We start from the raw sequence: 12,545 nt of genomic DNA on the forward strand, positions 1-12,545 counted from the left end.
TGATTCATTTAAATATCTGATTAACAGATAATAGTTGTGTCTACAACTTATTTATATTTTGGATAAAAACAGTGAATTACGATGTGTGATAGCTGTGCCCTCTATGGACAACCTTAATATTATTACAGTGCCAGTTACATCAAAGATGTAAAATCTTTGGCGTTGTGGTATATATCGATTATACCAAGTCGCCTACATCACAATTGCATCTTTGTTGGATGCTGCAGAATCGTCTTGTTTTAACTGTAGTTTTTATGGCAATGTTCTTTATAGCATTAAGTCAGCAGCCAATAGTACGTTCCACATTATGTATATCTGAATAACTGATGAGACTGCTGATGCAGCATATTTTACATACATTGCTTTTGCCATGGGTATAACTAATCTTATATTTTTAAAAAACAAAAGAGTAGATGCTTTTATTATAAAATTTCGTCAAAAAGGTCGTAATAATATTTTTCGCGAAAATCTAATTGTTCATTGAGCAGCATTGACGATTTGGTTTTCAAATGAGCATATATCTCGATTTCTTCTAGGATATTCATAAGTAAGCCTTTATTTACATAATGAAGAACTTGTAAATTCTGTTGTACTGTCCCCTCAGCATGATTATTGAATGTTATATGATGACCAAAAACAGACTTTGTTCGTGAGGTACCTGACGTATGTTCTTTGTACCTTACTGCAAAATTTCGACCTGTTTGGCCGATATATATTTTCTCACAGTCTCCACATTGGATCTTGTACACTCCTGATCTGGTAGATTTTCCATTATCTTTATTTACGGTATGTCTTAATTTTTGTTGTAAAGTATTGTCAGTTGTAAATGCTATTGTTATTCCAGATTTTTTGAATAAGTTAGTGATTCTATCTGATATGTTTCCCATATATGTCATCTTCATATATTTTGGATTACTTATTAGTGGAGTACTTTGTGATTGTTGTACTTTATTAAAAATGATATCTACCTGTCGTGTGTCGAAAGAGTCTGCATTTATTGCTAAGTAATGAACTCTCACCTTTGATTTTTTCTATTTTACTAAGCAGCATTGATGAGAAAATAGACTTTTTACGGAAAGCGATTACCCAAAGACATCAGAGAAAAATTGATTTACTCATAACTAAACAACAAAATAAGCTTTCAGAAAAGGTCAACCATATACATCAATTTTATCCAAGGACAATGAATCTTACAGATATTCAGTTCACAAAATCCGAAATGTCACTACTTGACAAAGGCTTAAAATATAACTTAACTCCCCCACTAAATAATACCAACGTTAAACACATAACTGCTGATGTTATAGCAACAAGCAAAATATCGAAAATAAATAAACCTGAAGCATGTAAGATAGCCCTAAGAACGAAGGACTTAATTTTAAAAGAGAAAAATAAACTACTAAGGAATAAACTTATATTTAGATTAAAGTTCAGTCCTGGTCACGTTATGTCTGTTTTAATGAGTAACCGGTTTTGGTTTTTTCTATAAAACCATCATCAGACCTGTGAATAAATTTTAAGAAATACTAGATACCAATCTTTAAATGAATGAAAAAGCCTAATGATGTCAAAATTTTTAACAAAATAAAATAAAGTTAGTTATACCCATTGGCTCCCTTGGGTTGGTAGGTGGAGCTCTCCTTGCTGCTGTGCAGTCAACTGATGGTTATGAGTGCTGAGCACGAGCTTAAATATGCAGAGGCTCCGCCTACTTCCTGTCACACTACTTCATAACTGCCAATCAGCATTCATAATATGACGCCATCGTCAAAGTATAAAAGTAGGAAATACACTAATAACATAAAATTGATTCATTTAAATATCTGATTAACAGATATAGTTGTGTCTACAACTTATTTATATTTTGGATAAAAACAGTCAATTACGATGTGTGATAGCTGTCCCCTCTATGGACAACCTTAATATTATTACAGTGCCAGTTACATCAAAGATGTAAAATCCTTGGCGTTGTGGTATATATCGATTATACCAAATACGGAAATACGAGCTTCAGCTATCTTTGCGCCATTGTGCGACTGTTGTAGCTGAATTTTGTGGCTGATTTTGAATCTGTGTGCACTTCCATCGCGTCTTTTATACCAAATAAACTGACAGTCTTAATATACTTCTATCTCGCCAGATTTTGTATTTTTGATTGCAGTAATAGAGTCATCTTTCTGGGGAATCGAACGAAGATGGTTAGAAATTTCTACCGATTCAGTGCGTCATAAAATTTACATGTGATTACTAATTTGTAGAAGCTGAAATTTTGGATTTCAGATACTGGAGTTAAGGCCTAGGAACTTCTCACGTCAGAGTGTTTCTTAATCTAAATAATCCCTTGTACAGTCTACACCTACTCCGCAACCGAACCTGCTGCTTGTGTTATACAGTGTGTGCACGATGTATCTATAGCGTCACTACAAGATTCCAGCATACAGATGTATCTGAGGAATCTGCAATTGCGATAATGACCGAATTACAAGATTTTCAGCTTGAGCCTGAGGATACTTTCATTTCGTCTCTGAGAACAAAACTGGACACTGACAACTGTGCTGAGACCGCACGGGAGAAGACAGCAAGTTTCACCACTGTCGACAATCTCCAGAAGGAAACGGGAATGGTTTCGTGTCATACACTGGGCTGCAACCTACACTCATTGCTATTCTTAGGGTGGCATCTTCTACACGGAAAACAGTGCTGTCCTTTTACGATACAATCCGAGTACATGTTGGCTTCCTTTCCCTTCCGCTATGTTATTCCCATGAAAAGGCCAGTTATGCTCCTAATACTGGACCTACTTCTAACCAGCACCTTCTTCCTTCTCTTCTATGTTTTCTTAACTAAACAGACGATAGTACGCTGATCGAACAGAAGAGGGATGTATTGCTGGGCAAGACTCACAATGGCAGACAATGTTTTGATCTATTCGCCATCAAATTTGTGACTGACGTAAGTCCAGTTCACATCTCATATCCTTTTTTCCTGAGGAAGAACTAACGTCTTGACACAATCATCCAGCCAAAGCGTGGAATCTATGGATGTGTTCATCACGCTTTACTTTGAAACCCGTAGGTTAGTCATTTGGGTAGTTAGTAGGAGGCAGCTATGCGCCACCACTAGGTAGCCCCACCATTTAATCTATAGAACAGCCTACAGCAGATTGGAGGACACGATAAACAGGGACCAGATAGCATATAAATCTGCTTCCCTAGCCGAGGCAGCTAGGGTTCGCCTTCAGTGGTTCTCGACCCGAAGGTAACCGTTTCGAATACGTATGATGGAAGAAATTTTCACCGCCAGTGTTTGGCCGGAAAAGGGAGATGAAGTGGTGCTTTAAAATTCGTGATCACCAGACTTTGCGCCAATTTTCCGGGTTAAATTCAAAGCCTCTCTGCAGCGACCCATGGACTGAAAGGGCGTGACACTGTCTATAGTGATCACTAACTTCTGCCTGGAGGTTTCACATCTGCTAAGCTAAAATATGGTAATAATAATTCTGCATTTTGTCACTAGTAGGTAATAAGGTGAGAAACTCATTTGTCTGAAATTCAATTTAGGTAATATATTTCACGCTTGTCAAATGGGCACATTGTTGCAAAATATGAGGTTGCTTTAGTCCGGGTCAAAGAACCCCAAACTAAAGATGAAGTAATACTAGAATCTGATTGTGAATTTGAAACTTTCTCTGATGTGCAAGATGATGTCCAGCACCACAAAATGTTGAAAGATAAATTAGTAGTTGGGCAATAGCTACAGTCTTTTTACGACAAAGAAGAATATTCCGCAATTGGGGCTGAGGTGAGCGATGAGGTGCTGAAGTGAATTGTATGGAAAAGGCGAAGTCTTGCTGCAAATGGCCGAGCGAAAAGATAAACTATTTTCTACTTGTGAGGATTTGACAAGACTTATTAGTCCAATATGATTAACAAAATGTGGGTATTTTCAAGTACTAGAGTTTCAGTAATTTGTGTAATAAGGCTCATGGCAATACTTACAGTATCGTTAACATAGATACATTCCCTCTGCGAATGGTTACCTTAGTTCAACATATAACTTGAAAATTTATTATTCAGTTGATGAAATATGAAACATTTGTATATTTACTGTATCACTTTCTCAAAAAATATGTTCAAATGTGTGTGAAATCTTATGGGACTTAACTGCTAAGGTCATCAGTCCCTAAGCTTACACACTACCTAACCTAAATTATCCTAACGACAAACACACACACCCATCCCCGAGGGAGGACTCGAACATCCGCCGGGACCAGCCGCACAGTCCATGACTGCAGCGCACAAGACCGTTCGGGTAATTCCGCGCGGCATCACTTTCTGAATAAAGTTCAATATTCCCTGTCCTTACGGTCAAAATTTAGTGTTTTATTTGTTACTCATGCTCATGAATGTCTAGTCTAGAGATATTCATTGGGTTTTCTTTGTCCCGCCAGCATACTACCACCTTTTCGTGAAGAAATGACTGGGTGGATCACATTAGCCCCGAGTACGCGTAGCATTCGTCCACACTGTTTTATGGTACCACAGAAACATATGGAATGTCTCTCTTTTAATAACTTACTTAATTGATGGTACAAGTCTTTGAGAATACTACAAAATTGTATTTGGAATTTGCTCTCTGCAAAAATTGGGCCAAAATAACCCCGGTTTAGTGTACGTAAATAGGTGGTTTCCGTTTCCCTAGATTTCCGAAAGGTGTTCGACACTTAAGCACCTCGTAAATTAATGAACAAAGAGTGATACAGTGATTTTTGACTAAAGGAACTCAGTATGTTACACTGAACCGCTTACGGAAGTGAACAAAAAGGTGGAAACACCAACAACACGACACATTACCGTGCCTAATAAGGTGTAGGAAAACAGTTGGCATTCAAAATAGCTTCCAGTCATCTCGGAATGAATAAATACAGTCCATTTATTGTTTTAAACAGAATCTTCTACCACTCTTCCTGCAAAATAGTGGCGACTTCAGGTAGCGACGATGGAGGTGAAAAGCGATCCCGCATCCTTCTCTGCAAAGTACACTACATAGGCTCAATAATACTGAGAGCTGGTGACTATGGTGGACAGAACACATGCGACAATTCGTTGTTGTGCTCACAAAACCAATCCTGCACCATGCGAGCTGTGCGAACAGGATCTGTGTCTTCGAAGATCACAGCATCACCACTGAGAAACAAACATTCTACTATGGGATACACGTAACCAGCCAAAACTGTCACACAACCTTTGGCAATAGTGCGACCTTTCAGAGTAGACATGGGGCCCATGCAATACCACATCTACATCTACATCTACATACATACTCCGCATGGCGGAGGGTGCCTCGTACCACAACTAACATCTCCTCTCCCTGTTCCACTCCCAAACAGAACGAGGGAAAAACGACTGCCTATATGCCTCTGTACGAGTCCTAATCTCTCTTATCTTATCTTTGTGGTCTTTCCGCGAAATGTAAGTTGGCGGCAGTAAAATTGTACTGCAGTCACCCTCAAATGCTAGTTCTCTAAATTTCGTAAGTAGCGATTCACGAAAAGAACGCCCCCTTTCCTCTAGAGACTCCCACCCGAGTTCCTGAAGCATTTCCGTAACACTCGCGTGATGATCAAACCTACCAGTAACAAATCTAGCAGCCAGCCTCTGAATTGCTTCTATGTCCTCCCTCAATCCGATCCCAAACGCTCGAGCAGGACTCAAGAATAGGTCGTATTAGTGTTTCATAAGCGGTCTCCTTTACATATGAATCACATCTTCCCAAAATTCTACCAATGAACCGAAGACGACTACCCGCCTTCCCCACAACTGCCATTACATGCTTGTCCCACTTCATATCGCTCTGCAATGTTACGCCCAAATATTTAATCGACGTGACTGTGTCAAGCGCTACACTACTAATGGAGCATTCAAACATTAAGGATTCTTTTTCCTATTCATCTGCATTAATTTATATTTATCTATATTTAGAGTTAGCTGCCATTCTTTACACCAATCACAAATCCTGTCCAAGTCATGTTGTGTCCTCCTACAGTCACCAAACGACGACACCTTCCCGTAAACCACAGCATCATCAGCAAACAGCCGTACATTGCTATCCACCCTATCCAAAAGATCATTTATGTAGACAGAAAACAACAGCGGACCTACCACACTTCCCTGGGGCACTCCAGATGATACCCTCACCTCAGATGAACACTCACCATCGAGGACAACGTACTGGGTTCTATTACTTAAGAAGTCTTCGAGCCACCCACATATTTGGGAACAAATCCCATATGCTCGTACTTTAGTCAGGAGTCTGCAGTGGGGCATCGAGTCAAACGCTTTCCGGAAGTCATGGAATATGGCATCCATCTGGTACCCTTCATCCATAGTTCGCAAGATATCATGTGAAAAAAGGGCGAGCTGCGTTTCGCAGGAGCGATGCTTTCTAAAGCCGTGCTGATGCATGGACAGCAACTTCTCTGTCTCAAGGAAATTCATTATATTCGAACTGATAATATGTTCGAGAATCCTGCAACAAACCGATGTTAAGGATATTGGTCTGCAATTTTGAGGATCCGTCCTTCTACCCTTATTATATACAGGCGTCACCTGCGCTTTTTTCCAGTCGCTCGGGACTTTACGTTGGGCAAGAAATTCGCGATAAATGCAAGCTAAGTAAGGAGCCACGATGTGGCTGTCCAAGTTATTATCGAACCCGACCACGTTTCAGTGTTGGCAGCAACCAGTGTACAGGCGTGCGCCATACGTAAACCCAGCCAGAAGTTGTAAACAGTGTGAAACAAGAACTATCCGAACAAGTAAGTTTCATCCATTGCTCCGTAATCCAAGATTTACGACTTCTGTGCCATGTTTTCCTGTTACGGGCTTTTGCTTCACTGACGAGTGGTTTTGGAATTACAGCTCGCCACGCATGTCCCTGGTTATGGAGCTCCTTTCGCGTCGTTTTGGCGCTGATAGGATTCTCCAGTGCGACGTTCAGTTCTGCAGTGACTTTTGCTGCTGTCGTCGTCCTATTTTTTGTCAAATCTTGTTCGAAGACCGCCTGTCACGATGACTCAACACATACTTTCATCCACGTTGTGACTTAGCAGGAAGTCTCCGATAAGATGGCTCTCGAAACACCAAACACTTCGCTTAGCATGGTTACGGAACCAGCTAGCATACGACCACCAACCATTTGCTCACGTTAGACTCAGTTAGCTGCAATAAAATGGCCACGACTGACACTTGTAAACGTCCTGAGGACATTGTAAAGGTGCCGCTTGTGGTCAGATACAACAGTGCAGCCTGCAGGCTTGGCTAGCACTGAATTTGTGTTCAAGTACGCATTTATCGCGGTGTTAGCATATTTTTGTCCAAGCCCTGTACGTTCAGCAGAAATCAGGGAAACATGGGCTGTGCCCCAAGGAAATGTAATAGTACCAGTAAAATTCTCAATACACGTATACATTTTTCACATTTGGGCCGCCCGGAGTGGCCGAGCGGTTCTAGGCACTACAGTCTGGAATCGCGCAACCGCTACGGTTGCAGGTTCGAATCCTGCCTCGGGCATGGATGTGTGTGATGTCCTTAGGTTAGTTAGGTTTAAGTAGTTCTGAGTTCTAGGGGACTGATGACCTCAAAAGTTAAGTCTCATAGTGCTCAGAGCCATTTGAACCATTTTTTTTTTCAGATTTGGTCAGCAGTACTATTAAATTTTTCGGAGATGATACTTTTGTCTATAGGAAAATATCATCCGTTGACGACCGCAACTAAATGCAATAAGACCCGGGTGTAATTTCCACTTGGTACGTGACTGGTATCTCACTGTAAATGCGTATATGCTGAAGATAATTCCGATAGCAAAAACAGACAACACGACTGTATCAGATTACGAAGATAAGTGTTAGACTCCCAGAGCACGTCACATTGCATAAATATTTAGAGATGATAATAAAAAGCGTTATGAAATCGGAGGTGTAGGTTCAAATGGCTCTAAGCACTATGCGGTTTAACATCTGAGGTCATCAACCCCGTAGACTTAGAACTGCTTAAACATAACTAACCTAAGGACATCACACACATCCATGCCGGAGGCAGGATTCGTACCTGCGACCGTAGCAGCAGTGTGGTTCCGAACTGAAGCACCCAGAACCTCTCGGTCACAGCGGCCGGCAGAGGAGTAGGTCAAATCACAACTATGGAGTATGAATAGAAGACTTAGTATTGTTGGAAGGGTTCTGGAAAAGTGCGGTACATCTGCAAAGAAAGTCGTGTAGAGGACGCTAATGCGACCTCCTCCACAATACTATACCAGAGTTCGGAGAATTTATCAAATGTACATGAGAGCAGAATCAAACTAATTGGGAGATGCAGTGCAAGGATCTTATCTTGTAGCTGCTGCTACACGGCCAACAACTCATTCACAAATATCTCACAGCGACTACAATCTTTAGCCATAAATGAACTGTGTTCGATGTTGGGAAGACCCATCAGCTGTATAATGGAATGACGACAACGAAAATTTGTGCCGGACCGACTCTCGATCCCACATTCTCGATCCGAGTCTCGGTCCGTACCAGGTCGGGTTGACAGAGGTGATAGAAAAGATCCAAAGAAAAGCGGCGCGTTTCGTCACATGGTTATTTGGTAAGCGTGGTAGCGTTACGGAGACGTTTAGCAAACTCAAGTGGCAGACTCTGCAAGAGAGGCGCTCTGCATCGCGGTGTAGCTTGCTGTCCAGGTTTCGGGTGGGTGCGTTTCTGGATGAGGTATCGAATATATTGCTTCCCCCTACTTACACCTACCGAGGAGGTCACGAATGTAAAATTAGAGAGATTCGAGCGCGCACGGAGGCTTTCCGGTAGTCGTTCTTTCCGCGAACCATAAGCGACTGGAACAGGAAAGGGAGGTAATGACAGTGGCACGTAAAGTGCCCTCCGCCACACACTGTTGGGTGGCTTGCGGAGTATAAATGTAGATCTAATTGTAGATCGATCGACTTGGAATTGGGTCATTCGAGCACGCTTCAGGGGCGGACGCAAACTTCATTTGTCGTTAACCATATGTCTACAACGTGCACTCGTCAATCGATTACGTGTGTACCAGTACAGGGGAGACAATTTAATTGAAAGCCGCTTGCCCGGTGTCGGCGAATAAATACGATGTTTTTCTCAGAAGTCCGATGCAAAGTGCCTTCGGATATGCGTTATCGTACTTCTGAACAACACAGGCACCGCAGTATCGTTCTTAGCCATATCTACTCTAGTTAGGGAAAAATTTACTTTTACATAGAACCGATTGCAAACAAATAAGATGACCCAATGAAATTATATGAGCTGCTAGTACTAAATAAAAATAGCCATGAAAAAAAAATCAGTTGCGAACTCTGCTGAGAGTGCGCTACTGCAGGTGACACCAGTCAAGGCTTAACTCTCGACAATATCGCTGCAAATACTGTCACGCAGACGAAGCGCCATAGGAGCTTCCAGCTAGTACGCACCTGATCGGCACGATCGATGTTAGTGTCTGTCACGAAAAAATTCCGACAGGCGGCAACCTTAGCAGCAGACTCAACAGCGATTCGTAATCGTCGACATCGTGTTTCAAAGCACAGAGATTGAGGCTTACCTGTGGAGAAGGCAGGTGAAAGGGAAGTCCAGTAGCAGAGACAAGCGTGGCGTATCTATGGGCTCGATGAATACTCTTAATACCCGCGGCTTCTGAGTCGGGAGAGATTCAAAACTGCGGCTGGCGGAGTTTTTGTAAACGAGTCCCGCTGGCGAGCACGGTGAAAACAAACTGTGCGCCAGATAAGGGGGGCCTCTGTATATAACGGCGGTCATGCGGTTCGCAAGGAGTGGCCGCGATTATCGCATCTGCAGATACGGCGACGGCGGGAAGTGAGACAGCGGGCCTGCCCGCGCACGTGAGCAGTCGCCGCCCTGCGTGCTCGGTCACGTGCCACAGGGCACGTGGGCGCGGCTCACCGACACCCTCGGATTGCTCAACAAAGGGGTGCGGGTGGCGACAGTCTCAGAGGGACGCACATGTTAATGTTGTACTACGGCGTGATCACGCCACAGGGAGGTAGAAAACAGGAGGGTTGATAAAGCGTAACTCCCATTTACTGCTTCGGACCACATTCAGCCCTCGTCGAATGGCTTAGAACGGTCCGTAGTGGTTCCAACCTACAAACGAGAGCAAAATTTGAGGTCGCACTCTCCTCCCGTTTAGTGGAGATGAAGCCGAATAATGCACTTAAACGTACGAGACCTAGTAGACATTGTCGGAAGTTCCATGCGGCTTTTCGCGGATGATGCTGTAGTACACAGAGAAGTTGCAGCATTAGAAAACTGCAGCGAAATGCAGGAAGATCTGCAACGGATAGGCACTTGGTGCAGGGAGTGGCAACTGACCCTTAACGTAAACAAGTGTAATGTAAGCGAATACATAGAAAGAAGCATCCTCTATTGTATGATTATATGATAGCGGAACAAACACTGGTAGCAGTTACTTCTGTAAAATATCTGGGAGTGTGCGAGCGGAACGATTTGAAGTGGAATGATCATATAAAATTAATTGTTGGTAAGGCGGGTGCCAGGTTGAGAGTCATTGCGAGAGTTCTTCGAAAATGTAGTCCATCAACAAAGCAGGTGGCTTACAAAACACTCGTTCGACCTATACTTCAGTATTGATCATCAGTGTGGGATCCGTACCAGGTCGGGTTGACGGAAGAGCTAGAAAAGATCCAAAGAAGAGCGGCGCGTTTCGTCACAGAGCTATTTGGTAAGCGTGATAGATGTTTAGCAAACTCAAGTGGCAGTCTCTGCAAGAGAGGCGCTCTGCATCGTGGTGTAGCTTGCTGTCCAGATTTCGAGAGGGTGCGTTTCTGGACGAGGTATCGAATATATTGCTTCCCCCTACTTATACCTGTCGAGGAGGTCACGAATGTAAAATTAGAGAGATTCGAGCGCGCACGGAGACTTTCCGGCAGTCGTTCTTCCCGCGAAACATACGCGACTGGAACAGGAAAGGGAGGCAATGACAGTGGCACGTAAAGTGCCCTCCGCCACACACCGTTGGGTGGCTTGCGGAGTATAAATGTAGAATGAGTATCGCCAGCGTCAAAGGTATATATGAAGATGGTATCTGTTCTTTCGGACATGTCCGAAAGAACAGATACCATCTTCATATATACACTCCTGGAAATGGAAAAAAGAACACATTGACACCGGTGTGTCAGACCCACCATACTTGCTCCGGACACTGCGAGAGGGCTGTACAAGCAATGATCACACGCACGGCACAGCGGACACACCAGGAACCGCGGTGTTGGCCGTCGAATGGCGCTAGCTGCGCAGCATTTGTGCACCGCCGCCGTCAGTGTCAGCCAGTTTGCGTGGCATACGGAGCTCCATCGCAGTCTTTAACACTGGTAGCATGCCGCGACAGCGTGGACGTGAACCGTATGTGCAGTTGACGGACTTTGAGCGAGGGCGTATAGTGGGCATGCGGGAGGCCGGGTGGACGTACCGCCGAATTGCTCAACACGTGGGGCGTGAGGTCTCCACAGTACATCGATGTTGTCGCCAGTGGTCGGCGGAAGGTGCACGTGCCCGTCGACCTGGGACCGGACCGCAGCGACGCACGGATGCACGCCAAGACCGTAGGATCCTACGCAGTGCCGTAGGGGACCGCACCGCCACTTCCCAGCAAATTAAGGACACTGTTGCTCCTGGGGTATCGGCGAGGACCATTCGCAACCGTCTCCATGAAACTGGGCTACGGTCCCGCACACCGTTAGGCTGTCTTCCGCTCACGCCCCAACATCGTGCAGCCCGCCTCCAGTGGTGTCGCGACAGGCGTGAATGGAGGGACGAATGGAGACGTGTCGTCTTCAGCGATGAGAGTCGCTTCTGCCTTGGTGCCAATGATGGTCGTATGCGTGTTTGGCGCCGTGCAGGTGAGCGCCACAATCAGGACTGCATACGACCGAGGCACACAGGGCCAACACCCGGCATCATGGTGTGGGGAGCGATCTCCTACACTGGCCGTACACCACTGGTGATCGTCGAGGGGACACTGAATAGTGCACGGTACATCCAAACCGTCATCGAACCCATCGTTCTACCATTCCTAGACCGGCAAGGGAACTTGCTGTTCCAACAGGACAATGCACGTCCGCATGTATCCCGTGCCACCCAACGTGCTCTAGAAGGTGTAAGTCAACTACCCTGGCCAGCAAGATCTCTGGATCTGTCCCGCATTGAACATGTTTGGGACTGGATGAAGCGTCGTCTCACGCGGTCTGCACGTCCAGCACGAACGCTGGTCCAACTGAGGCGCCAGGTGGAAATGGCATGGCAAGCCGTTCCACAGGACTACATCCAGCATCTATACGATCGTCTCCATGGGAGAATAGCAGCCTGCATTGCTGCGAAAGGTGGATATACACTGTACTAGTGCCGACATTGTGCATGCTCTGTTGCCTGTGTCTATGTGCCTGTGGTTCTGTCAGTGTGATCATGTGATGTATCTGACCCC

General features: G+C 44.4%; 1 protein-coding gene across 2 annotated transcripts in view; it reads right to left on the reverse strand.

Moving 5' to 3' along the window:
- The window catches only part of LOC126458105 (acyl-CoA Delta-9 desaturase-like), a 660,845-nt gene that overhangs the window by 297,670 nt on the left and 350,630 nt on the right, over positions 1-12,545 (reverse strand). Inside the window, exon 1 of one of the 2 annotated variants that reach the window (XM_050094931.1) lies at positions 9,630-9,783. The exons of the other annotated variant lie outside the window; for it this stretch is intronic. The gene's annotated coding sequence lies outside the window, so the exon portion shown is untranslated. Of the gene's footprint in view, positions 1-9,629; positions 9,784-12,545 lie in introns of those variants that run through there. 2 annotated transcript variants of the gene reach the window in all.

The sequence above is a fragment of the Schistocerca serialis genome, chromosome 2 (assembly GCF_023864345.2).
Source record: "Schistocerca serialis cubense isolate TAMUIC-IGC-003099 chromosome 2, iqSchSeri2.2, whole genome shotgun sequence".
Taxonomy (NCBI): Eukaryota; Metazoa; Arthropoda; class Insecta; order Orthoptera; family Acrididae; genus Schistocerca; species Schistocerca serialis.